The sequence below is a fragment of the Amblyomma mixtum genome, chromosome 10 (assembly GCF_055824585.1).
Source record: "Amblyomma mixtum isolate Tamu chromosome 10, ASM5582458v1, whole genome shotgun sequence".
Lineage (NCBI taxonomy): Eukaryota > Metazoa > Arthropoda > Arachnida > Ixodida > Ixodidae > Amblyomma > Amblyomma mixtum.
This window is the reverse complement of record NC_143021.1, coordinates 26,075,865-26,100,376: the sequence shown is the minus strand read 5'-3', so window position 1 is coordinate 26,100,376 and position 24,512 is coordinate 26,075,865. Positions and strand designations below refer to the sequence as shown.

At 45.4% G+C, this 24,512-nt stretch overlaps 1 pseudogene across 1 annotated transcript in view; it reads left to right on the top strand.

Moving 5' to 3' along the window:
- Window positions 1-2,895, top strand: part of LOC149325425 (uncharacterized) — a 42,442-nt pseudogene extending 39,547 nt beyond the window's left edge. The window contains exon 2 of the transcript XR_016286302.1: window positions 1,742-2,895. The product of XR_016286302.1 is annotated as an uncharacterized LOC149325425 (transcript). The remainder of the gene's footprint in view (window positions 1-1,741) is intronic.
- The last annotated feature ends 21,617 nt before the right edge of the window (window positions 2,896-24,512 follow it).

Genomic DNA, 24,512 nt, shown 5'->3' with positions numbered 1-24,512 from the left:
GGCGTCAAGGCTGCCAGAATCGAGGCCCTCGCTAAGCAATTAAGCAAACAAGGGAAGGGTAATGAGGGACTCGTTATGACAGCCACTAATATGAGCCACTTCAGATGAAGGCTTTTGCTATGCACCAAACATCTTGAGTGTATTGGCAGCCTGGTAATATGAAAACGCATTTGCTATAAATGTACATCATCGAAAATGAAACAGAGCCGCCGCGTTGGAGGCTGGAAAGGCTGGAAACTTATATTGGTCCGTGTATTTTTCTTCTGTGAAAATGGACAGCATCGAAAATGAAACAGAGCCGCCGCGTTGTCTCAGTGCTTATGGTGCTCGGCTGTTACCCCGAAAGACGCGGGTTCAAGCCTGGCCGCGGGGGTCAAATTTTGATGGAGGTGTAATATTAGAGGACGTGCACTGTGCGATATCAGTGTATGTGTATCAGTGTAAGAACCCGAGATGGTCCAAATTTCCGGAGCCCTCCAGATGCCCTTGTGCCTTTCAAATTTCCGGAGCCCGGAGCCCTTCCGGGCGTCTCTCATTACTTCAGTCATTTTGGACGTTAAACCTCACTGAAAAAACCAAACCGAAAATGCAACACTGCTCTTCCAGCTATGAAATTTCTGTTTTCCGCTCATAACAGCAGTAAAATTCAGTGCTAAAGTGCAAATGAAGGATCCTTTTTTGTTTTATGCTGATGAGTGGAAAGCTACTCCTGACAGGCCTTTCCATTCACCTTTTGCATGGGCGGCTCTGCAGCTACTACTATACGGAAAGCCATAGTTAATAACTCTCTGTGCAATTTGCACAGATATGTAGTAGTGGTTAGTAGAGTGGGAATATTTGCTGTGCGAGAGACGTTATCTTGCCAGAAAATGCCATTGTGCCTTTCAATTACTAATAGGCACATGGCATGATGTACCAAAAAAGGACAAGTTATGTCGATCAAGCATGTTACATGAAAATGTCGCTTACCTTAAGTGATCAATTTGTAGTCTGCAAGGCTGTCAAAATAACTTTAGAGTCCTGTCCTGCGACACTCAGGCATGTTCGGAGCATTCTTATTATACAACAGCGACATCACCGCCATCGCTACCCCAATAGCACAAACGGTGCGCCTAATTGCGGGCCCTTGTGGGCCCGGCACGTGATGCCCGTGGGGACCTGACCTGGGATATGTGCGGAATTTGCAACTCGGCATCACGCGGGACCCACAGGGGCAGCCCAGTGGGCTTGATTCATAGCACCAGCAGGGGATCCCTATAGTCTGCATGCACCGAAACGATAAAGGGGACTTTCCTCCGTCCGCTGTGGGGCCCAGATTGGCAGTAATGGGCTTCTCAGAGGGAACCCCCACGGGGGCTTATGTGGCAGTACAGCGGGGACCCACATGGGCTACCCGTTTCCAGGCGCACATCGGCTAGCCCATGCCAGCTCACATTGGCTAATCCATGCCAGGCCCACATTCCAAACCCTCAGCTTTCGCTTCCCAACCGATTTTGCTGGGGGCAATCTCTCCCCCGTGCCATTTGTTCTCTCTATTAGAGACCCGATTAGTGAGCGTAGCAGTCATTTTTTTCCCATTATAGCCCCCTCGGTGTGCGCGATCATTTGTCCATAGGACCAGAAACGCGAGCTCTGATGCAGGCCTGGAGAGGTCTATTGGACATGGATGGATGGAAAACTCAGAGGTGGGCTCGGTGGCTGTGCCACAACACGGTCTAAACCACCCGTCTTCGCCATGCAGGTTTTCTCGCCGATGATCATCTGCGTCATGCTCCCTGCAGCCTTTTGCGGTTCCTGGATGACAGCAAACGAAAGTGCACCCATGCGCAGTGCAAATAGTGGGACATTCTGCGCTGCACCTACTGACGCCCCCGCACCTGTGCTACTGACTCAAGCAAACTGGACCCTCGGACTCGACTGGAAAGCCCCATCGTCAGCGACATTCTACGGACAGTCTATAAAAGAGCAGCAACCGTCGCCAGCACTCTGTGGGCTCGGTGGCTGTGCCACAACACGGTCTAAACCACCCGTCTTCGCCATGCAGGCTGGTAACCATCTGAGTTTATTCTCAAAGAAAACTAGCAATTACTTTTTGGTACAGCTCCCGAGCCCCCAGTGTTGCCTTGTTATCAGTGTCGAGTGCTTTAGTTTTGTTCGGTCTCTTCTGCTGCTGTGCGGTGACATTGAGAGCAACCCTGGCCCCGATAAGCTCGACACTATCCTTAGCGAACTAAAGAAGGTGTCTTCTAGCCAGGCACAGTTAGTGAATGAAGTGCAGGGGCTTAAGGGTCAATTGCTCTCAATGGACCAGAAAATGTCTAATTTGACCGTACGCCTCAGTGCTCTAGAAACCCACTGTAAAATCTACCCACACTTCGTTCAGATCTAGAGGCAATGCAGACCACAGCAACCGAGTCTGCTCGCCTAGTTGGTGTACTAGAGGATCGCCTTGACGACGCGGAAAATCGCTCCCGACGCAACAACTTAATCTTCTATGGTTTGCCTGACACTAACCCTTCTGAAACATACTCGCAGTCCGAGGACCTAATAATTCGTCACTGCTCTGAACACCTCGACACCCAGCTAAGTGCAAATGATATAGAACGTGCCCATCGCCTCGGACGCCACTCTGAAGACCGGCAACGCCCGGTCATCGTTAAATTTATATCCTTCAAAACTAAGGAATCAGTTCTTTCAAAAGGTCCGAAATTCAAGGATACCGGTTATAGCGTCGGTGAGGACTTTTCACGTCGTGTCCAAAATTGCCGAAAACACCTTGTGGCTTTTGCCAAGGCAAAGTCTGCGTCTTTTTCCCTGAGATTCAAAACAATGCATATTGGCCCAAAACGCTATATTTTTGATGAATCATATCAGTCCGTACAAGAGATATCGTAACAATCAACTAATCTTTCCCGGTCATCACGATCTTCCCGGCCTACTCCTCGTGTAAACTTTCCATTATCGGTAATCTTTACTAACATTCGCAGCTTCCTGCCGAAACGTGATGTCGTGTCAAATCTTGTAGCATCATCAGGCAGCAATCTGCTCGTTCTAACTGAAACATTGTTGAATAACGACATCACAGATTCCGAGATATTGTTCGACCTGCCTCATTTTCATCTTTTTCGCGCTGATCGAAAAGATGCTCGGGGGGAGGAGTTCTGATTGCAGTCCATGAGCAGTTTTCTTGTTCTAGCATTGACGTCACTTCAGACTTAGAAATTCTATGGATCATGTGCCGGGCATCCCCATTGACAATATTAATTGGTGTGTGTTATAGACCACCTCGCAGCAGTCCTGACTTTCCTCGCAAACTTCACAATATTTTAAATAACATGGTTTCCAAGCACCCTAAAGCACACATCCTCCTGTTTGGGGATTTCAACTACCCCAATATCGACTGGCATAACCAGTCTCGGCCTATAGCCAGTCAAGAAGAGTCAAAAGAATTTATAGACGTTTGCCTTAAATTTAATTTAACCCAACTAATCTCCGAACCAACACGTGTCGCAGGGGAAACGGCTAACACACTCGACCTTATACTGACCACCAATCCAGACAGCCTAGAATTCATTACGTGTCTCAGGGAAATCAGCGATCATAAAGTAATCCATGCCAGTTTTAATTTCTCACCTGTAATATGACAAACTACTCAGAAAACTATTAACCTCTACAATAAGGGAAACTATGACGCAATTAACACCGAACTAACTAACTTTCTATCGACGTTTCAAACGGATTTTCATAGTAGAAGTGTAAACGACAACTGGGTGCTATTGAAACATAAGTTTTCTGAATTGATCAATAAATATATTCCGACACGAAGTTTTCGAAAAAATAATCAAAAACCCTGGTTTACAAAAGCTCTTAAAAAGCTTGAAAATAAGAAAAAACGCGCATTTCGTACAGCTAAGCGTCAAGCAAGCCAGCAGGCTTGGGATAAATACTACGAAACCGAACACATGTACTTGGCGCCGATTAGAAGTGCGAAGCGTTCATTTTACGAAGTTGATCTGCCAAAAATGATAACCGAAAACCCCAAGAAGTTCTGGAAATTGATAAACCCGAAGGAAGAACGTCTTCCAACCCTCACTAACAATTCTGGTGAAAGTATGACTGATATCGAATGTGCAAACGCGTTTAACACTGCGTTTTCTTCCGTTTTTACTAACGAATCCGAAGCACCGTGTTTTAGATTGCCTCTTATAATCACCACAGGCATGGACGCGATAACCTTCAACAGTAATGTAATTTCGTGCATAAACGACAAAATTAACAATTCCTCGGCCTCCGGCATAGATTAAATCAATTAAAAGGTCCTGAAAAACACTAAATCAGTCTGTTGCAGCATTTTTTGTTCATTGTTCTCGCAATCACTCTCCGAAGGTACCATTCCAGACGACTGGGAAGTGGGGAAGGTCGTTCCCGTCCACAAATCAGGTAGTACTGATTCACCTCTTAATTATCGCCCCATTTCATTAACAAGTGTACCGTGCAAAATCATGGAACATGTCATTTACTCTCAAATCATGCAATTTTTGGATTCAAATAATTTCTTCCATCCATCACAGCATGGATTTCGCAAGGGGTTCTCCTGCGAAACTCAACTAGCCATTTTTCTACATGATATTCACGCCAACCTTGATACTAACCTACAAATGGACTCCATTTTCCTAGATTTCTCTAAGGCATTCGACAAAGTACCTCATCAACGCTTGCTTCTTAAACTCTCCCAGTTGAACCTACATACGAACATAATTGCATGGATTAAAGCTTTCCTCACGCATCGCTCTCAGTCCGTCGTCATTAATAACCAACTTTCCAACCCGCTTCCAGTAACCTCTGGCGTCCCACAGGGTTCTGTTCTCGGTCCTTTGTTATTCCTCATATACATTAATGATTTACCCCAGCATGTTTCTTGTCACATCCGCTTGTTCGCCGATGATTGCGTCATTTATCGCTCAGTGACTAACCATTCTGACCAAGAATCCCTTCAGGCAGACCTGCGCCATGTGCAAGACTGGTGCTCCCAGTGGATGATGATGCTGAACTCTAACAAATGCAAGTGCATGTCCTTTCACCGCCGTCGAAATCCTCTTGTTTTCAAATACACAGTCTGCATTTCCCCAGTTGACCTCGTCCAGTCATATAAATACTTAGGAGTCACCATTTCTAATGATTTATCTTGGCGTCTGCACGTGACTAACCTGATATAATCTGCTAATGAAACACTAGGTTTCTTAAAACGTCACCTACGGGAAGCCCCACAACACGTAAGACTACAAGCGTACATCTCATTCGTTAGAACTTAACTTGAATACGCATCACCCATCTGGAGCCCTCATCAAGAATATTTAACACACGCTAACGAAGCTGTTCAAAACAGGGCTATCAGATTCATTCACTCCTCATACTCGTACGACGTGAGCATATCATCCCTCAAATCTCAGTCAGGTCTAGCTAATCTTTCTAGTCGCCGTCGCATAGCCAGTCTTGTCCTGATTTATTCACAAATGAAAATTGGGTCACTGACCAAGTCGAAAGATCTTGTCCTGTTTCACAAGTTATTTTATTCACCACTAAAACAAGAACCATACATTTGCGCACTTCCACAACGCAGGTCCCATCGCATCGATCATTCTCTTCAAGTTTTGCGTCCACGTGGCCGTACCACTGTTTTTGCCAACTCATTTTTTTCTCGTGCAGCAGCTGACTGGAACGGCCTTCCCCATAATATTGCTGCCATAACATGTTCATCATCATTTTCAAGCACTGTTGATTCCTGCATTTTGTAAACCCCACCCCTTATGTAACACCCTGGAAAAGGGTCTTTAAGGAAAATAAACTGAAGTGAAGTGAAGTGAAGAGTTTGGACTGTGCAAGGTTTCAGGGCCACCGCACAGCCCTCACATTACGCGCATGTGTCCATGCTACGTAGGGCCATGGCACGGGCAACCCGGTTCACACAGCGAAGTTGCGTGTCCGGGTCCCGCGACGCAAGGAGGACCTCCCATTCCTCCCATGTACCGATGGCGGGAAATCCCTGCTGGAGAGGATCGGCAGGGCAGCCGAAGAGGATATGGTCGAGGGTGGTGTGCGATTCTCCGCAGAGAGTGCACTCTGGGGAAACAGGGCGGAAGTGGTATAGAAGGTGAGAGGTAGGAAGAGTTCGGGCCTGGAGTCGCCTCCAGAGGATTTGTTGGGAGTGGGATAGGCGTGGGTGGGGAGGGTGATAGAGTCGACGGGCAAGGCGTGCTTGTTGAGTCAGTTCGTCACGGAGTTCACGGAGGAGTTATCACGAAAACAAGCAATGTTCTCAGTGGTGGCTGTTCGAAATATAGTAAAACGTTTCTTGTTACTTCTAGCTTCAATTTGTAAGCTCAGAAAAGTCGGCATTGTCCACTGATATGATACAAAATAAATGAAGGGGCGAAATAAGGAACGCTTTGTCGATAACCACTAGGAGCAGGGCTTTCAGACTCTTTTGAGACTGTCCTTAGATTAGGGCCGCGTCGTAATTTGGCCCTATATTTGATATCAACCTGATCATGACTCGTAATGAACACTTCAAAGCATGCCGAAGTGTCATCAACAACTCCTGTCAAGATATGTGTGAAGGTTAAGCAGTTGCAATAGTCCAAAGCCAGCTCAAACACTTTATCATTTTAGTGTCCAGAAAAGCTATAATTAATGAAATGTATTCATTTCTCGGCAGTTTTCAGTAACATTCAGTCCTGGGTAGTCCGACTCAATGTCTGATATCGACTTTCTTGTATAGCCCTTAATTATTTCTTGATAGGCGATGAAATCGGATAATTATAATGGGTGTTTTGTTATTTATTGATTTTAATCTAGGAGCAGCGGAGCTAGCTTGCTCAGTTAGGGGTGCAAGTTTCAATTTTGACGTGGCGTTATTTAGTATGTCTATGAGCAATTCGTCTTTTTCTTTCTCGATGCCAAATATCTTCAATGCTCACCCTTCTAGTAAGGCATTAGAGGTCATCAACCATAAAGTGGATTGTCTTCCTTTCATTGCCAGAGCAGGATGCTTCATTTTCAGCCACCTCAGTGGTGATCGTCTACATTTCCCCAGCCGCTTGCCGAGGTTCACAAGAACATCACCATATTAGGCTGACGGCAGCTTTACCGATTCCTATATGTGATTAACAGTTTTCTTAAGTGGTAAGATCTCGTAAAGCATTTTATTATGCAGAAACATAGTGACTTCTGAAGCATCCGGTTCCATGGGCGTGGCGGTGCTAAGTTTTGTACTGCGGCACGAACAGCAGCGCCAGGAGTGCTTATAGGTGTCAACTTTGCAATGAAAATTTGAGCAAAAAACCAAAATGCTGGGAGGCGCTAAATGTGGGAGGCGCTAAGAGTGGGCAAGGCAGCACCCTTGGGATGCAGTCGCAGCTAAATCCGTTCCTCTTTTTTATGCAGGTCGTTGCTTCGTGCATCGACCCTGTCTCTGTTCAGATCGGCGGCGGCGAATGTGCTGCTTCTTGTAGTGAACAATACCAGCATGTGCCAGTGACAGTGCTTTTCTCCGCCAACACTGGAATTTTCAACGACACCGACGACCGCTGTTCTGAACTTTTTAGACGTCTACAGTGGCTATCCCAAGGAACATCGCCATCATCGCATCTTTCGGGAACCGCCCCTAAGGTTTTCTTCACCAGTGGGCAGGGCAGCACCCGTGGGATGCAGTCGCAGCTAAACCCGTTCGTCTTTTTTATGCAGGTTAGTAGATATCGCTACTCCTATGAATTTAAAAGCGATTCTCTTTGTTCGGTCGTGCTGCCTTGCCCAGGCGTCTTGCTTGAAGCATTTGCAGAGTGTTTTGTTCATTTCTGTTTACGTGCACTTTCGCTTAGCGGTGACGTTGAGCTTAATCCAGGCCCAGAGATAGCAAAGAAACTCGATGAAATTATAGAGAATCGAAAGGTGTCTTCATGCCAACTACAGTCTCTAGGGGCAAAACTTGATTTGCATATATTAGAAACAAATCAAAGACTTGCTTCAATTGAAAGCAAACTGGAAGTACTATCGCAAACAGTCCAAAGGGTGGAAGCATGCGAGCACTCGTTGGCAGGATTGAACAGAGAAAGAGTTTCGCTAAGAACAAAGGTGAACTATCTTGAAAACTACTCTCGTCGAAACAACCTGCTCATTTATGGCATTGAAGAGTCAGAAACTGAAACAGTAGATGACCTTAAGAAGCATGTTCTGACGGAAATATTTGAAAGCAAACTTGAAGTCAAAGTAGGGAGTTTGGAGAGGGTGCACCACTTGGGGAAAAAAGCTGAAAAGCGTCCCGTGATTATGAGGTTTTTTGATTTCGCTAAAAAGGAAGAGGTTCTCCGGAATGCTTCAAAATTGAAGGGTTCCCCAACGTCCATCTCAGAGGACTTTTCACCTAGGCTACGGAAAACGAGAAAGCTACTCTGGGCTACTTTTAAGGATGTTAAGAAGCCCGAGGATAAAGTGTACATGAAATATGACAAATTAGTTGTCAATACAGAGGTGTACGCGTGGGACGAAAAGAAGAACCAAAAGTATAAAGTGAGTCGTGCAGTTTTAGGTGATATCGGTCAAAATGTTCCGAGTAATGACGCAACTTCCTCTGAATCAGTGAAAAATGCCGGGCGTCCGCGAAGGAAATGTGCTCCCGCTTCTTCTACTTGACAGGCCACAAGTTCAACTCGGTCTTCCTTCAACGCCCTTATTAGTGATCATCAAATTAAACAGATACCGTCATCTGTAGAGAATATCGTTAGCAATTCTTTTGGCAGTCCGACGAAACCACCACCTGAAATTTGCCAACTACGAGTGATATCTTTGAATGCCAGAAGCATTGTTAATAAAACAGACAGCCTTGAGGTAGTGCTCTGCTCTTATGATCCCCATGTACTGGTGATAAGCGAGACATGGTTACACAGTGGTATTTTTGATGAAGAAATTGTGCCACCGGGCTACGTCATTTACAGACGTGATCGCGGTTCACGTGGTCGAGGGGTTGCTGTGATTGCTAGGCGTGAAGTGAACGTAACGTTCCTTGACCAAATTGATCAGCATGAAAGCTTGTTTTTGCGCCTAGTAACGCATGGCTTCACCTTTTACCTTTGCGCTGTGTATCGTCCACCTGATCCAACGGATTCTTTAATGTCTAGACTTTTCGATCATTTAATACATTACCAGAATCGGAATCTAATCCTTACCGGTGACTTAAATCTTCGTGCCATCGACTGGGACAAACCGTCGTATGGTCTATGTGCCTCATGTGATATTGTTTTAGATCTGATCTTTTCTTTGAACCTTAAGCAAGCTGTTCGTGAATACACCAAGCAGTCATCTGTGCTAGACCTATTCTTTGTTAGCCAAACCTTTTTTGATGGAGTGCTTGACGTTGAAGCGGGAATATCAGATCATTGTCTTTTATACTTTTGTTGTGCTTCGCCTGGTGCTTCGGGGGTGCGTCCAGCTAAAATGATAAAGGACTTCGTTCGTGCTGATGATAATGCAGTCATCGACGCCTTACAGTGGCTGACGTTCATAGTTTGTGGCATCACTTTAAGAATGCAGTGCAGTACTGTACCGAACATTTTATTCCACTTAGAAAAGTTCATATCAACCGTCGTAATCCTTGGATAAGTCGAGAAATTCTTTAACTGAAACGCAAAGTCAAGCGATTTAGGAAGAAAAAGATATCTTCATTACAACAGTTCCATCTACTCAAACAGAAACTTGCCTTAAAGTTAAAATCAGCAAAGTTTCATTATTTTACCATGACGCTCCACGAATTCATCAGAAGTAATCCCCAATAGTTTTGGAATTTTTTAGGTCGAAAGAATGAGCAGCTGAGTAAGGTTCGAATTAATGACGACATTGTGACCGACTGCACAGTGATTGCAGAAGGTTTTAACTCTTATTTTCAAAGCGCATTTCTGACGGAGAGGGCAACCGCAGCTAGAATTCGAGGTGAAGATCTTGGTAACGTAACGGCTATTTCTGTGAATGGTGTTCTGTCGATGCCGCCTAAACTTGATAATAAGAAATGTTCGGGTCCTTATGGGCTTGCAAATTCTTTTCTTAAACGTTTTGCAACACAATTATCCGAGTTTTTAACACAGATATTTCAAATCTCTTTAATTTCTGGTGATGTGCCGGAGGACTGGAAAATGGCCCGCGTTGAACCAATCCATAAAAAAAGGAGATAAGCTAAGTATTTCTAACTACAGACCGATTTCAATTATTTCTTCTTGTTGTAAGTTAATAGAACACATGGTCTCTGGGTACCTTAATTCGTTTCGAGCTGAAAATAACATTTTATCCCCTTTGCAACACGGCTTCAGAAAGGGTATGTCCACCGTGACGCAGTTGGTTTCTACGGTTAATGAATTCCAAGTTGTTCTTGATAAATCCGGGCAGGTTAATGTTCTTTTTTTAGACTTCCGCAAAGCTTTTCACACTGTTTCTCATGGCAAACTCATTTCTAAATTAGATAGTATTGGCGTCCCTACTTATCTTGTCAACTGGATTCATGCTTATCTTAAACATAAGAAACAATACGTAGACGTTAATGGCTGCAGATCTAACGATCTTCCAATTACTTCAGGTGTACCTCAAGGCAGCGTCTTAGGGCCACTGCTTTTCCTAATCTATATAAATGATCTGTCTTCTTCCATCCCCGTAAATGTCTCTTTAAAGCTTTTTGCAGATGATTGCATACTTTTTAAGACCATAAATATCCAGAACGATCACTACATCTTACAAAATGCGCTTCTAGCTGTTCATCAGTGGTGTGTAAAATGGGATATGCAACTAAACCTCGATAAAACTGTTCTCTTACGCATTTCGCGCAAAAAAAACATTTTAGTTATTTCTCTTACGCCCTCCAAAATCTTGTAATCCACGACGGTACACAATATAAATATTTAGGGGTAACGTTAACTCATGACTTAACATGGACTTCACACATTGCAGACATTTGCTCCTGGTCTTTTTCTAAGCTTTGCTTCTTAAGGCGGAAGCTTAAAGATGCCCCTAGTAAAGTTAAACTCCTTGCATACTCAACATTGATCAGGTCCAAATTAGAGTACGCTTCGGTATTATGGGATCCATTCATAAAGAAAGACATATACAAGATAGAGATGGTGCAAAGGAAAGCGGTTAGGTTTATTTATAACAAATACAGGAGGTTAGACTCACCTACAATCAATCAATCAATCAATCAATCAATCAATCAATCAATCAATCAAACGTTTTTATTTTCATCACAAATTGATGAGGGTTGGTTCAGACAAAAAGTGGAAACAACTTCCACTTGAAACAGCCTGAACCCCCCGTATACATGATTTTGGAGGGCGTAAGAGAAAGAACTAAAATGTTTTTTTGCGCGAAATGCGTAAGAGAACAGTTTTATCAAGGTTTAGTTGCATATCCCATTTTACAACACTAATGAAAACCAACCATAATCCATTACTTGAAAATTTCACCAGCGCTGCGACTAGGAACAAGAACAGAGAAGGAAGACAAGGATTCTGTTCTTGTTCCTAGTCGCAGCGCTGGTGAAATTTTGAAGATGTACCAACTAGCTCAAACCACCATTTTGCTCCATTACTTGAAGTACGCAGAAAAATTTCCCGTCTGTTGTTTATGCATAACATTTTAACACATAAACTAAACATACCCCACCCTGTAATTCTCAAACAATTGTCGCGCCGAACACACCATTCACGAATTTATTTGGTGGAACCCATTTTTGCAAGACTGACTCATTCAAGTACAGTTTTTTTCCACGGACTCTTTCCGACTGGAACTCTCTTCCCGAGGCCATTTTCCAGTCCTCAAATTTTAGTAAGGCTCTTGAGAAGCATTTTCTCGAGTGAATGAGCGTTGTATCTCGTTATTCAGCTCATTGTTTGTAACCCTATGTATTTTCTTAGTATTTATCATTTTCAATGCCTGTATAGCCCCTCCTGCATGGGCCAATCTATTGGCCTGCAGTATTTTGAAATAAATAAATAAATAATACAAGAGTGGAACGCTTTAGTACTTGGTTTCGCATGCTTAAAGCATGCGAAACCAATAGCTGATTTTAATGTATTTTTCTGCGATTTTGTCCTGCTACTCATTCTTGTCCTTCTTGCTATTTCTACCTTCAATTTGATTATTTTCTGTCTTCCGTGGGCAGGTTGTGACAGCGTCGCCAGTTCACCCGACCTCGCGCTATTAATAGTTAATTTAATTACCCCCTGCCATGGTGGGCTGGTTGCTCACAACCCGGTGGTCATGTAGGCATCATGTCACAAAGTCTCGTGACCTCTCTTGACCAATCAGTGAATTTTATTATATGCTGTCATTTTTCTTAATGTTGACTCTAATTCCCTCACATTATTTTGCATCTTTAAAGATTACGGCGGCCAGCACCACGAAAGGAAATGCTTGGCCGGAACAAGTTTTACATGCCGAAAAGACACTGAGGAAGTGACTGCGGTCGTATCTCGGTCACAGTCAAGATTATTTTTGTCCCCTTGGCATTCAGAACGGAATGATACAGTTTAATTCCATTTTACGCAGAACGCAACTACAGCCGCAATAGGTTAGCGTCCAGATAATTTTTCAGTTAAGCATTGGTTATGAGCTCGATATCCGCCGCTGCATGAGCGTTTATATGAAACCGGGAGGCAAAAACCCCGCTAACAGACACTATACGCTATCCTCTTCCCCATACTGTCTGTTTTTGTGAGCGAAGCCTGATGGTATTGTAACTCTTCTAACAACGGCAGGGTTAGAATGGCGCCCAGTTTAGGCTGCATTCGCGGAGTGCCACTTCATGCATAGTGGCATTCGCTATGGGACGCGGCCAGTGCGTAGTCAGTCCGGCAGGCTCGCTTCACTCGTCTTACACGCACAAGCTTCCCACGTGCGCACACGGGTTCCCTATGCTTCGAAACTCCTGTACAATGCCAGAGTGGCTATAGTTAGGCAAAGTAGTTCGCAGCAGAGCCGGCGTTGCATGGTCTGAGCAGGTGTGCGCTCTCCATCTGGGTCACATCTTTTTTATTTATTTCGTTTTCTACTTATTTATGCAGTGCCTGCAGCACCACAACATTTATTGGTGAGGGGTGGGGGAGAACGTTGTAAAAAAATATCTCATTAAAAAGAGCTGGTTCTGAAACAGAAAGCGTGCTCAAACACTTGGGAAAAGACAAACAAATACGCGGCATTGAAACGGAAGCGCGGCAACAACTCGTTCACAGACATCGCAGTATAAAATTTCAAACTCAAAAAGATGAAATGGCAAAATATAGCACGAAGTGTAATGCTGGCTGAAAGTGAGAGAAGAAGAGAGGAAGAAGTAGGGTAATATGATCCTACGAGAAATTGACCGCAATGAAACTAAAACTAAGAACACGATTTCCATAGAACAATGTTCTTGGAGAGTCACTTACAGCGTGTGGAAGCATGCGGAAAAAATTGGCTGCGAGCGACACAGGTGTGACAGCGTGTTTCAAGAAGTTTCAAGTCGTTGTGGTGTGGTTTTGAAATGAATACGGAGGAAAACATATAAATTTTTGTTTCTTAATGTGCAAACAGAATAGTTCGGATAAAAAGCTGTACTTCTGCTGGCAACGGGTCTCGTCTTACAGGTTCTGACCTAGGTTTTTGTTAATTTAATGTAATACTCTTGCGGAAGTTGTAATCACCCGAAATAAACTTGGGAGCCCAATTTTGGATACGTTAAACTTTTTCTGTCACAGGTTTAATGGTCCGATGCCGCCCAAGACTACTTGACGGTTCGGCGAACATTCGACATGCAAAGCAGGCCTTTCGCTCGTTTTGCAACTTTATAAAAATTACATCTGGTGATTAAGCAATGTAGTGAACTTTTGAGCTGAAATATCTAATGTGTATATGCTTTTCAAGTTTTCAAGTTAGACAGCTCTATATTTGTAGCATTCAAACATTTATGCATTGCTCCGATCCAAATCATACACTGATCTAATCGGCTGATGTTTACGGCTGAAAGACACAAGTTGACAGTTCTCCCTGTTCAAATACAACCGCACTTTCGGGACGAACCAAAATTATGTTCAAGTCACTTCTGAAGGCTGTTGGCATGGTCATAACTTTTTACATGACTGCAAATGACAGTCTAATACACGCAATCATACTTTGCACTCAAGACATTGTGCAATATCATTTAAATAGACTAACAACAAAGAGCCCAGAATGCACCGTTGGGGCAAGCAAGAAGTTAGGGCGACATCGGTTCAATTAGCTTAGTTCACCATAGCATGATCTGTTCTCCCATACCCGTGATATCAAATCCAAAAGACTTTAGAAGTGTATATTTAGAGTTATCAAAACTTAGCTCATAACAAGAAATATGAAAGGTACCCAAATCTTTCCGTAAAAAAAGTTCACAGTCTACCTAAAATCCCACATCAAAAATTTAAAAAAAGTCATGCAGGAATTGTACCACTTGAGAAGTGCAAAAGAGGCCAGGCCTCAGTGTGGGCACAAACGAGAAAGTTTAGTGTATAGCACGTTGCCGCACTTCAATCATAATTACGGACACAGGGCAGCACAGCTAACGTTTTGAGATCAACGACTCATAGCTAGCGAAAAAGAAATCCAAAGTGCTCTCAGAAAAATGGTTTGTCTGCTGCTCGTAGACACGAATTGAGTGAGATCGTTAGATTTAATGAACTCTGAAAAACACGTGGGAAAGGGCTGCAGGGTCTGACAACACAGGTTTTTCACTTCTGCAATGAAAAACAGCTCGGCTTCGCATGTATTTTAATGGAAAATCCGGCGAGTGCCAAATTGACATACTCGTTAGTGGAAATCAAGTCACTGCACCGTCCATGACTATATTCAATCATGCAGGTATGAGTGCTCGAGATAGCATTTTAAACGTGGTAGTCCACATTGAACTCAGAGAGCTTTTGACCTTTGAGCGCTGGTAATTTTTCTTCACGTTATTAAAGCTTACGATAGTGTTCTTCAAGGCTCTATACAAAAAAGTTTGCAATTCACGGGTACATAGAGCTATCGTCTACAATTTATTCACTCGTTCATCTGTGATGGCTCGATATGACTTCGGTAAGGCAGCACTTAAAGCCTTGAAAAGCGTTTAGAGTGAGGCGCGCCTCAGCGAAGTGTTTCCGGAGAAGAACCGACATAAATCGATGTCCCGTCACCTAAAATATATTTTTTAGGATGCACTCAGTCAGACGGGAGCGGTACAGTGCGCCGCCGCCATTCCGTTAGGCAGCTCCGAAAATCCTATCTGCTCGCGCTTGGCAGTTGTGCTGGGACGCGTAGTCATCCTCCGCGGCCAGCCGTGCTACTATGGCAAGCTACAGGGCCCCCCTCTGGCGACGAAGCTATGAGTGAGGGATGAATGGCGAAGAGCGGATGGTGTTGCGTGAACGGGCTGGCACAATAGGGAGGGGAGAGCTGCACAGGTGGCTATGATATCGGAGTCAAAGTGCGAAGGTTTCGCACGGTCTACGGAGACGGTATCTTCCCTGCCAGTGATGGGGAGAAGTGCTTAGGAACACGCTGGAGCGCCTGGAACGGACCATCCTATGGTGACCATGAGGATGGGCGCACAGCTTCGTTTCGAACGAAGACGTGCGCGCAGTGCTCATGGTTGGGGGCTTACGTGAACACGACGAGAATATTGTCGTTGACGTTGGGGAACGAAAGTGCTCATAGCGCTACGTAGACAGCACGCGTAGTTGGAACCGTCGACAGGTGCGTGCGGCGAATGCTCGAAGAATTGGCCAGGCACGCTAAGAGTAGTACCAAATGTTAGCCGTGCGGGACAGGTGGAAGAGTGGACAGTGCGAAGTGCACTGCGGAGCACACGCAGGGCAAAGTGTACCTCAATCCAGGGTGAAGGAAAAACCGGCGCCATAGGTAAGGTGCTCTTTGTCGATAAAAGGTTCGATGAGACCGTTGGAAATCACATGGTATGAGGTCGTCTTGATGTGATTCACCAAGCCAATATAGGTTGGTGAATAATGTAAAGTCCAATTGACAACCACCGTCAGTGGCAATGGTGGAACAGACACTGCAGCGGCTTATCCAGAGAATTAGAGGTTCGGTTGAAGGACATAAGGGCCACTGCTTCAGGCCATCCGGTGAACCTGTCAATGACGGTAAGTAAGTAGTGTTGGTTCTGGCAGGGAGTAAGGGAACCGACAATATCGATCTACAGATCGCTCAAGCGGGTGTCGGGGGACGAGGAGGTGTCAAGGGTATTCGCAGTGCGTCGATGCACTTTGAAATGCCGACAGGGTACGCACGCTCACGACTAATGGCGAACGTCAACGTTGGCGCGAGCCCAGACGTAACAAGATATGACAAAGTGCTGGTTTGCGTGAATGCCAGGATGCTCGAAAGAATGGAAGGCGTCAAAGACAGATCGCCGGTGTGTTCGAGAAGCGTAGGGGCATAGGCGACCGGTTGTTGTATCGCAAGCGAGAAGAACGGCAGAGTCAGGGAGTAAGAGGTACTAACTCCTGCACCAGAGACGTCTCCCGCGTGCGAAGCCATTGCAGCTGGTCATCGCCTCTCGGAGCAGCAGCCACAGGCGTGAAGTCGATGATTGGTCGACCATGGTCCACCAAATTCACCTCAGCAGGAGAAAGAACGTCGGCGACTGCTTTAAACATCCTGCTCATGTGACGAATGTCGCTGATAATTCGGAAATGTAGGCGAGCTGTCTGATTTCGCGAGGAGCATAGAGGCGCTACCACTTTACGCACGTGCGGAGTCAGAGGCTTGTGGCCAGTAAGGATGTGAAAGGCGCATCCCTCGAGGAAATGGTGCAAGTGTTTCATGGCCCAATATTTTGCTAGCAGTACTCTTTCAAAGGTGCTGTAGCGGCACTCAGAGGGAGCAAGCTTTTGGAAAAGAAGGCAGTCGGCTGCCAAGCACCTGCAACGAACTGTTGCAGGACAGCGCCGACAGCACTGTCCCATGCATCAGTCATCGGTAATAGCTGGCAAGGAAAAGAAATTCGCGCACTTGCCGTGTGGTGGTGCGTCAAGGAAATGGTGCGATGGCGGTAACACAGGCCGGCAGCGGGCGAATGTCATGGGCGTTGACGCGGTGACCGAGAAAATCCATCTCTGTGACGCAGAACTCGCTTTTGGGGCTGTTGACCCCGAGGCCAAAGCGGCTAAGTCTTGCGAGCACTTGACGCAGGTTGAGCTTGTGGCCCTTGCTTGGGGCTGAAGACGAGGATGTCGTCAAGATAGACGAAGCAGTATGTCAAATCGCGTAAAACTGGGTAAATAAAGCGCTGAAAAGTCTGGGCCGTATAGCGAACTCCAGAAGGCATCCCCAGATCCTCAAACTTGCAAAAAGGCGTAATGAAGGTGTTCCTCCGTATATCCGACGCCTCAAAAGGGATCTGGCGAAATGCCTTGACAAGGTCGACCTTTCCGAAGATGCTACAGCCGTGAAGTGCCGATGTAAAGTCCTTGTATGTGGGGAATCGGACAGCGGTCATCGACTGTGGCCTTGTTAAGCGCCCTTTAATTGCCGCATGGCCTCTAGTCACCATTCTTTTTGGGCACCATATGGAGGGTTGATGCCCAAGGAGCGGAGGAGGAATGGATTAATTTAAGGTCTACCATGCGCTCAGTCTTGCCTGGCAACAGCGAGGCGACAAGCGCAAGGAAACATGCGACCCCAGTGGTCACAATACGATGGGTCACGCCGTTAGGAACAAGTGCTTTAAGTGACGGTGGTCGGAAGACATCCAGATACTCGGCAAGGACGCCGGACCAAGGGGAGAATAGTGCTGTGTGCCTGAAGGAGGCGTGGGGGGGGGGGGGGGGGAGTGGAGCGCGGCATGAAACACCTTGGACTGGATAGCTTATCACAGAACCCAGGACGCGCTTTGCTGCATGTCATCTAGGAGGCTGTAGTGCCATAAAAGTAGACGCTGATGATTGGCGAGCGCACGCCTGCGATGACAAAGACCAAGCGAAAAGTACGTCGGCGGCAGATGCCAGAGTTCCCGAATTCTGACTATATGTCCGTATGGGCGACCCTTGACTGCGGTCCAAGGGCGCGAGTCTGAAGGACGGCGTCGCTGGGCCAACGTAGCAGGAAGGACACAGAGCTCGGCGCCAGTGTCAATGAGCCAGCGAATTTTGCTAACACAATCAGTAAAGTGGAAGCGGCGACTCTATCTTGGGCCGAGAACACCGGTCGCCTTCAGTGGTCGGCCCGACCGCTTTCCACGTAGGCGCAGGGCTGGCGACATAGAACTGCGCGAGAGCCGTAGCGACTTTGGTACTAAGCAAAGGTTCTCTGGAGAAGGTGAACGGTTGTTAGGAAAACGGGGGGTTGTACGGCTAGGTCAAGACGAGAAACGCGGCCGGCGCGCCTGAGTGGCGGCAGCATCAGTTGTAAGTCATGCAATTTGTCGGGTGAGTTCCTCGTTAGCCGCCATGAGCCGCCCATAGTAATCGTCTGCAGGTGCCCATGGGAACTGAGGGGCAGGAGAGCAATTGTGGCCACGGAATGAAAACCGATGTCCAAAGCCTTATCGGCTAGCTGAGCCAGAATTTCCAGGTTGAAAGTCGAAGACGCGCTCAGGATCTCGCGCACCATCTGAAGCAGGCGCTGCAGGAAAAGCTCCAGAAAGAGTGTGGTCTGGAGTGAAGTAGCAGATTTCCAGCCAGAGCGTTCATTCGACGCAACAGGTCGGTAGGCTTGCGACCTCCAAGCTCTTCCGGAGTAAGACGCTGCTGCAGGTGGCGGGGCTTCGTTTCAGAAGTGCGCAGGGTTAGTGTCACCTTAAGTTGATCATAACGGTGATCAGCAGGCCGAAAACGTTGGACGTCGCGAACAACCGCAGCAGTTCTAGGTGTGAGCGCACCAATGACATGGTAGAACACGGTCATCAGCGAAGTGATACGGTGCCGACGGAACAAGGCCTCAATGGGCATTAACCAACGTTCCGTTTCTGATGACCAGAAGTCGGGGAGCTTGAGGGCGGAGATGGCGGGCGGACGAGTTGGTGGCAAAAGAGGCGGCGGAGTCGATACATGAGGGAGGAGTCCATGGCCATGGATTACACAAGAGAAGGCAGGCGGGTGAGGGCAGCCGGGATCTCGAGCTCCGGCGGCGGCAGATCTTGGGAAGTGGCTGTCGTAAGCGCAGGTCATGAGCAGAGAGCGAAAAAGCGAAGTCTGGAGTGGCTACATTTGTGGCGAAGAACCTACATAAGTCGCTGTCGGAACTCCACAAATTTATTTTACAGGACAGCCTCGGTCAGATGGGAGCGGGATAGCACGCTGCCGCCATTCCGTTGTGCATCTGCGAAAACACAATCTTATGGCGCTTTCCAAGCGTGCTAGGGCGCGTCAGTCCTCCGCGGCCGGACCGTCATGGTAAGCTACATTTCCTTTCCCCCACGCTCTAAATGCTACAATGGCGGGTATTCCTGAGGCCTTGAAGAACAGGCATTATATACAGCTGACATTTTTACTTGGTTGACCGGATACCAACACTAGCGGCTACTAGCCTTGATATCTCATGAGGCCCTTATTTAGGTACAATATTACTTTCGCGGTGTGGGATTCACAATATCAGCGAGAAAGTCCAGCATAGGAAGCCTATATGCTCGGTTACAGACAGATGTTGGTAGCTCCGTCAATCGTCAGTCTCAATTGTATACGCATTTATTTATTTATTTATTTATTTACAGAATACTGCAGACCGAATCGGCCCAAGCAGGAGAGGGTACATACATTTGTTAGTAAATACTATGCCTTAGGATCAGAAACAATGGTGAAGTTAGAAATCACGGCAAGAAAATATAATAAAAAAGATAGACAAGGTTACAAAGCAAATACACTGTGTGAATGTACATGCCCCAAACACAGGCACATAGACAACGAAGCACACTATGTACTGCTAATGAATAATCATCATTTCCAACCATACACTCAGATATGTAGGCTCTCAAATGGTTGAAGGCAGGAGAGGTGAACATGAGGCAAAGGATTCCATTCGGATATTGTTTTCGAAAAAAAAAATGAATATTTGTAGAGATTCGTCCGGGCAAATATTGGCCTGATGCTATGACTATGTTTATGTCTCGAAGGTCTGGTTGTGTCCCTTTCGAAGTAGTCCTGTGGCTGAATACCTAGGTTCTGAAGATACAAAGAGTGAAAAAAACGCAGCCGCGCAGCCTTTCTTCTTCCGGCTAATGGCTCAAGGGCTGCCTGATGTAACATGATGGATGGAGAGTCCCTTCGCTTATACCGGTTATATATGAACCTTACTGCTAATCTCTGGATTTTCTTTAATTTTTCTATGTTGGCTGTAGTGTGTGGGTCCCATACTATGCTGGCGTTGTTCTTGACGATTAGCGTTGTTCTTGACGCTTGTCTCCGGACGTGGCGAGCAGTGGACTCAATTTTCCTTCAATGTGATCTACAGAACTGCACTTGAGAGGTACAGAATTCATCCTTGCTGGATGGTGGGACTCGACGATGGCCTCGAGTTTAGCCACATAATGCACCAACTACCTTTAATTCTCTGCTGCGAATCCAGAGTACGACTGGCTGGAAGTTTTGCACCCAAAGAGCCTTAGGACGGCTCTTGGAGAACCCGATACGGCTACGAATAATCGAGTTCTTACCAATGTATATCGAAAATTGTAAACCTTTTGACTTCACAAAGATTACTGATGCCGTGTGATCACCTTGGAGAGATTGTGATCGGACGAGCTTTTCTACAACGTCGTCGTTAACCTTCGGAGACTCATGCTGCGGTAAACAAACGTCGGTTATTTGAGTCTAGCTGTACTTTGAGTATACCTCTCGATCACACTAAGCTGCCTACTATTTTTGCGTAAACTCACATGTTGCAACTCGAACATTTTGAAAGAGAATTGGAGCGCCATTTCTAAATTTTCATCGATGGCTTCGTAGGCAAGATAAGCAGAGCTAGCTGAGAAGCGTTCCATATTTCATTTTTGAATGCTGCCTGGTCCGTCCACTCGAGCTGGGTCGTTTCCTGTACAAGGCTGAAATCGTAAACTCTTTTCCGGTTCAACCTGTCACCGCTGTCACCGGCTGAACGTCGCCGCTGCGCTGCGGTGGGCGCGGGGATGTACATCATTGCCTTATGTGCTGCCAAGAGCATAGTGCGGAGAGGTGCCACGGGATCGTCGGAGTCCAAACGACTTTCTTCAGGACATTATTTACCCGCGAGGAAATCGAATATATAGGAAGGAGACTTCCCACCTTCTTTTAAAAGTCATTGAGGGCACTGATATTGATATAAAAAATCGTGGGCGTTCCTGGGTTGATCGCTTGAATGAGTTTGCGTCAAGTGTTATATATATATATATATATATATATATATATATATATATATACATGGGACTGGCACTCTAAAGAGTTCTTTAAATAGGTTTGGTATATTCTGCTCTGTCGCTGTAGAACAGTTCACTACTTGCCACTAAACAATCTTCATCTTTGCACATATTCAAAAACAGCTAACAAGTACATTAACCGAAGCTTAAAAAATCTCTACTAGCTTTGATCTTACAGTTACACTTGCTCTGTTTAATAATTTTTCCTTTTTTTGCACAAGATGTGGTCAGTGATACAACTGCTGTTCTATTTATCGAGTGTATTTTTAATATTCTTTATTGCTTTTATATCTGCATTATCAACATATAGTATTGTATAACTTTTTCAAGCATCAATCACTCTTTGTGTGCATGACAGCAAGCATTTTAGGAACATCATTCGACGCACTAATTTACTACGGATGCATTAAACTGCTGCTGTAGGACTGTTTGAATTTATTTTTTCCACGTTTTTAGTACCAGGAGGTCTTCGTGCACTTATGACCTAAGGGACCTCCTGTATTTTCACTTATGCAGCAAGTCGCTATGTAATCATCAATATGTCGCTTGGAAAAAGAAACACTGAGTTCGTTGCAACCGTGGCCCAAACCCTAAAGTTAGTAATATCATAGGTTGTTTATTTTGATTCTTCATATCCGCGTAACACAGGGAATATAGTTTAATCGGATGTGGCATAGTTAGGTTAGGCATATGCCTGATCTGCAGTGTAAAGTTTTCTATGCCCGAGGTATTATAACAAGCTTCGTTATATTCGAAGCTAACACTCGAAAGCCGTTAGGTATAAGCTGGCATAGTACCACCTCAGTCTCCAATTTCTTCACCCGTCATGACTGGAGAAAAGCAGCTAACGCAGCTTGGCTATGCCCAGAAAACCAAGTACAAGGCATAGCGTACAGAATGTGATAGCTCATCAGAAACCATAAGTGACTGCAGTAGATGTTAAAAATAATAAATGGTAAAATACAAAATCACAGAAAAAGAGCCAGTGATGAGAAATAAAAGTCAAGAAATCGCAAGTTTGATGGAAAAGTAAATTAATATTATCACTGGATTCATACAACAAGAGAGAACGCAGACAGTTAAGACGCCGAGGTCAGGAACGCAGAAAATAACAGTGATAAAATGGTATTAACAGTACATCAGTATTCACAACCCTACAAAGCAGTGCGGCAGCTCCATTCTTTTACAGCCATTATGGTTTTGACATGCAGTTTATGTACGGATAAGGTTTTGAGCTAAAGTATAATTTATAGTTGCAACGAAAAAAATGTATGGTCTATACATCATGACTGCATGTCTCAGTCGAAGCGTGGTGTAATTATAAACATGGCAAAGTTGATAATTTTTATTACGGGTGAATCAAATGTACATTAGTTGCAAAAAGAATTCATGTAGGCTATCTATGTGGTTGATGGATTGTGCTTGGAAGGCGGTTGCTTTTTTTCTTGATCTTTCGAGGCTTGGGATGTAATGAGCAATTTTTTTTATACAAGTTAAAAGACGAGCTGCTTGGTATTGGTAGGTAGATTGCACGTTTTCAGCGGAAAAAACACAGACGAATGGAGATACACGCAGGACAAACGTTGACAGCAATTGATTATTTATTGGCACGAATAAATATATATACGAAGCAAGGTTTGATACCCCGACTCACAAGCGCATGCCCCGCACATGCGCATCCGCGTTAACAAGTTTACCTACTCAGCAGTTTCACCAAGGCACACGTGTCAATCAAGTGTTTAGATATCGCAACTCCTTCGGCGATAACATAGCAGATGCAGTACTTACGCATTATTACTACATCTTACCAGTTTCCTTCTGCTAAATACAGATGCGGAATGGTTGATCTCGCGCCGAATACCTTTCATATTGGTTCGCCCACATGGGAAGTGTGGCCAGTACGGGTTCAGGCGGCCGAATATCAATGTTCCTCTAGAGAAAGAGACTGTGCTCAAGACTATGCCGTGTAAAATCGAGTTCTTCGTAGCCTGACAGGGCTTCGCAGAGGCGGCGAGCTGCTATGGCACATATAGCGAATTTACAAACAGGGTTAGATCTTCAATATTTTTTCTTATTGCATCTAACGACAATGACAAGGTTTCTAAACGCATGCAAGCCGACATGAGTGCCTTGAAATGTCCTCGTTGCCGAGGGGGGAGGATAGGAAGCAGATAATTTTTTCTTCCGAAGTTTCAGGTGAGTTATATTCACAAGAAAGTTGCTATCCATGCCGAACCACAATCAAAATTAAACAGCCGTGTTAAATAATCATGAAGGCAACACTATTGTCCCAAAAGTTTTTCACGTTTTTGCTCTTGCCCACCTTGCTGCTTCTCCATACAAGCTTGTCCAAAGCAATTTCCATTCTGGTATCATTTTACCATCAGCAGACTTTCAACGGGTTTGTCACAGAATGTTGAGCGAAACTCGGTTCGACTTTCGTTAACAGTACTTCATAGACGCTTGCAATAAACATTACTGCGTAGAATAAGTGGCGCCCCAGAACCACTGAAATTCTGTAGGACCTTAGCTTTCCGACGGCGTCTTGCATGTTTCAGATTTCTGCCCATTGCGTGTCACACCTAGGCTTACTGAATATTTCTGATGGAAGTTTACATTCCTGTAAGTAGCCAAACTGAACTTTGAGGGCATTTATTGCTTTTTTTGATTAACCGCTCGGTTGGGGCTGACTTGCGTATAGCGCTGTAGTGATATTGTCACGAATATTACACGGCACACCGTTAGATACACAAGAACTGTTCCAGTCTGCCAAGCGGTCACCAGCAAGCAGGCGAAAACACTTCTTCTTCCTCGTCACAAGCGAGATGGCGGAGCACTTCTTCTTCGTCCACTTCTAAGCTGTATCATTGCTCCCTCCTCTGCAGCATCGCCTCAATGCGGGCCGCTTTCATAGAGGGGAAAATGGGTTGGACACGGAAAGTTAAACACAGCTATCACGACACAGAACCGGTGGCACTCAAAGTACAATCAGCAGGACGGTCGTAGTACGGCTTCATACGAACGACGTGCACAACATCCGGATGCGGTGGTCTGCGCGATGGGCGGCCTGGGGTTGTCGGTGAAACTT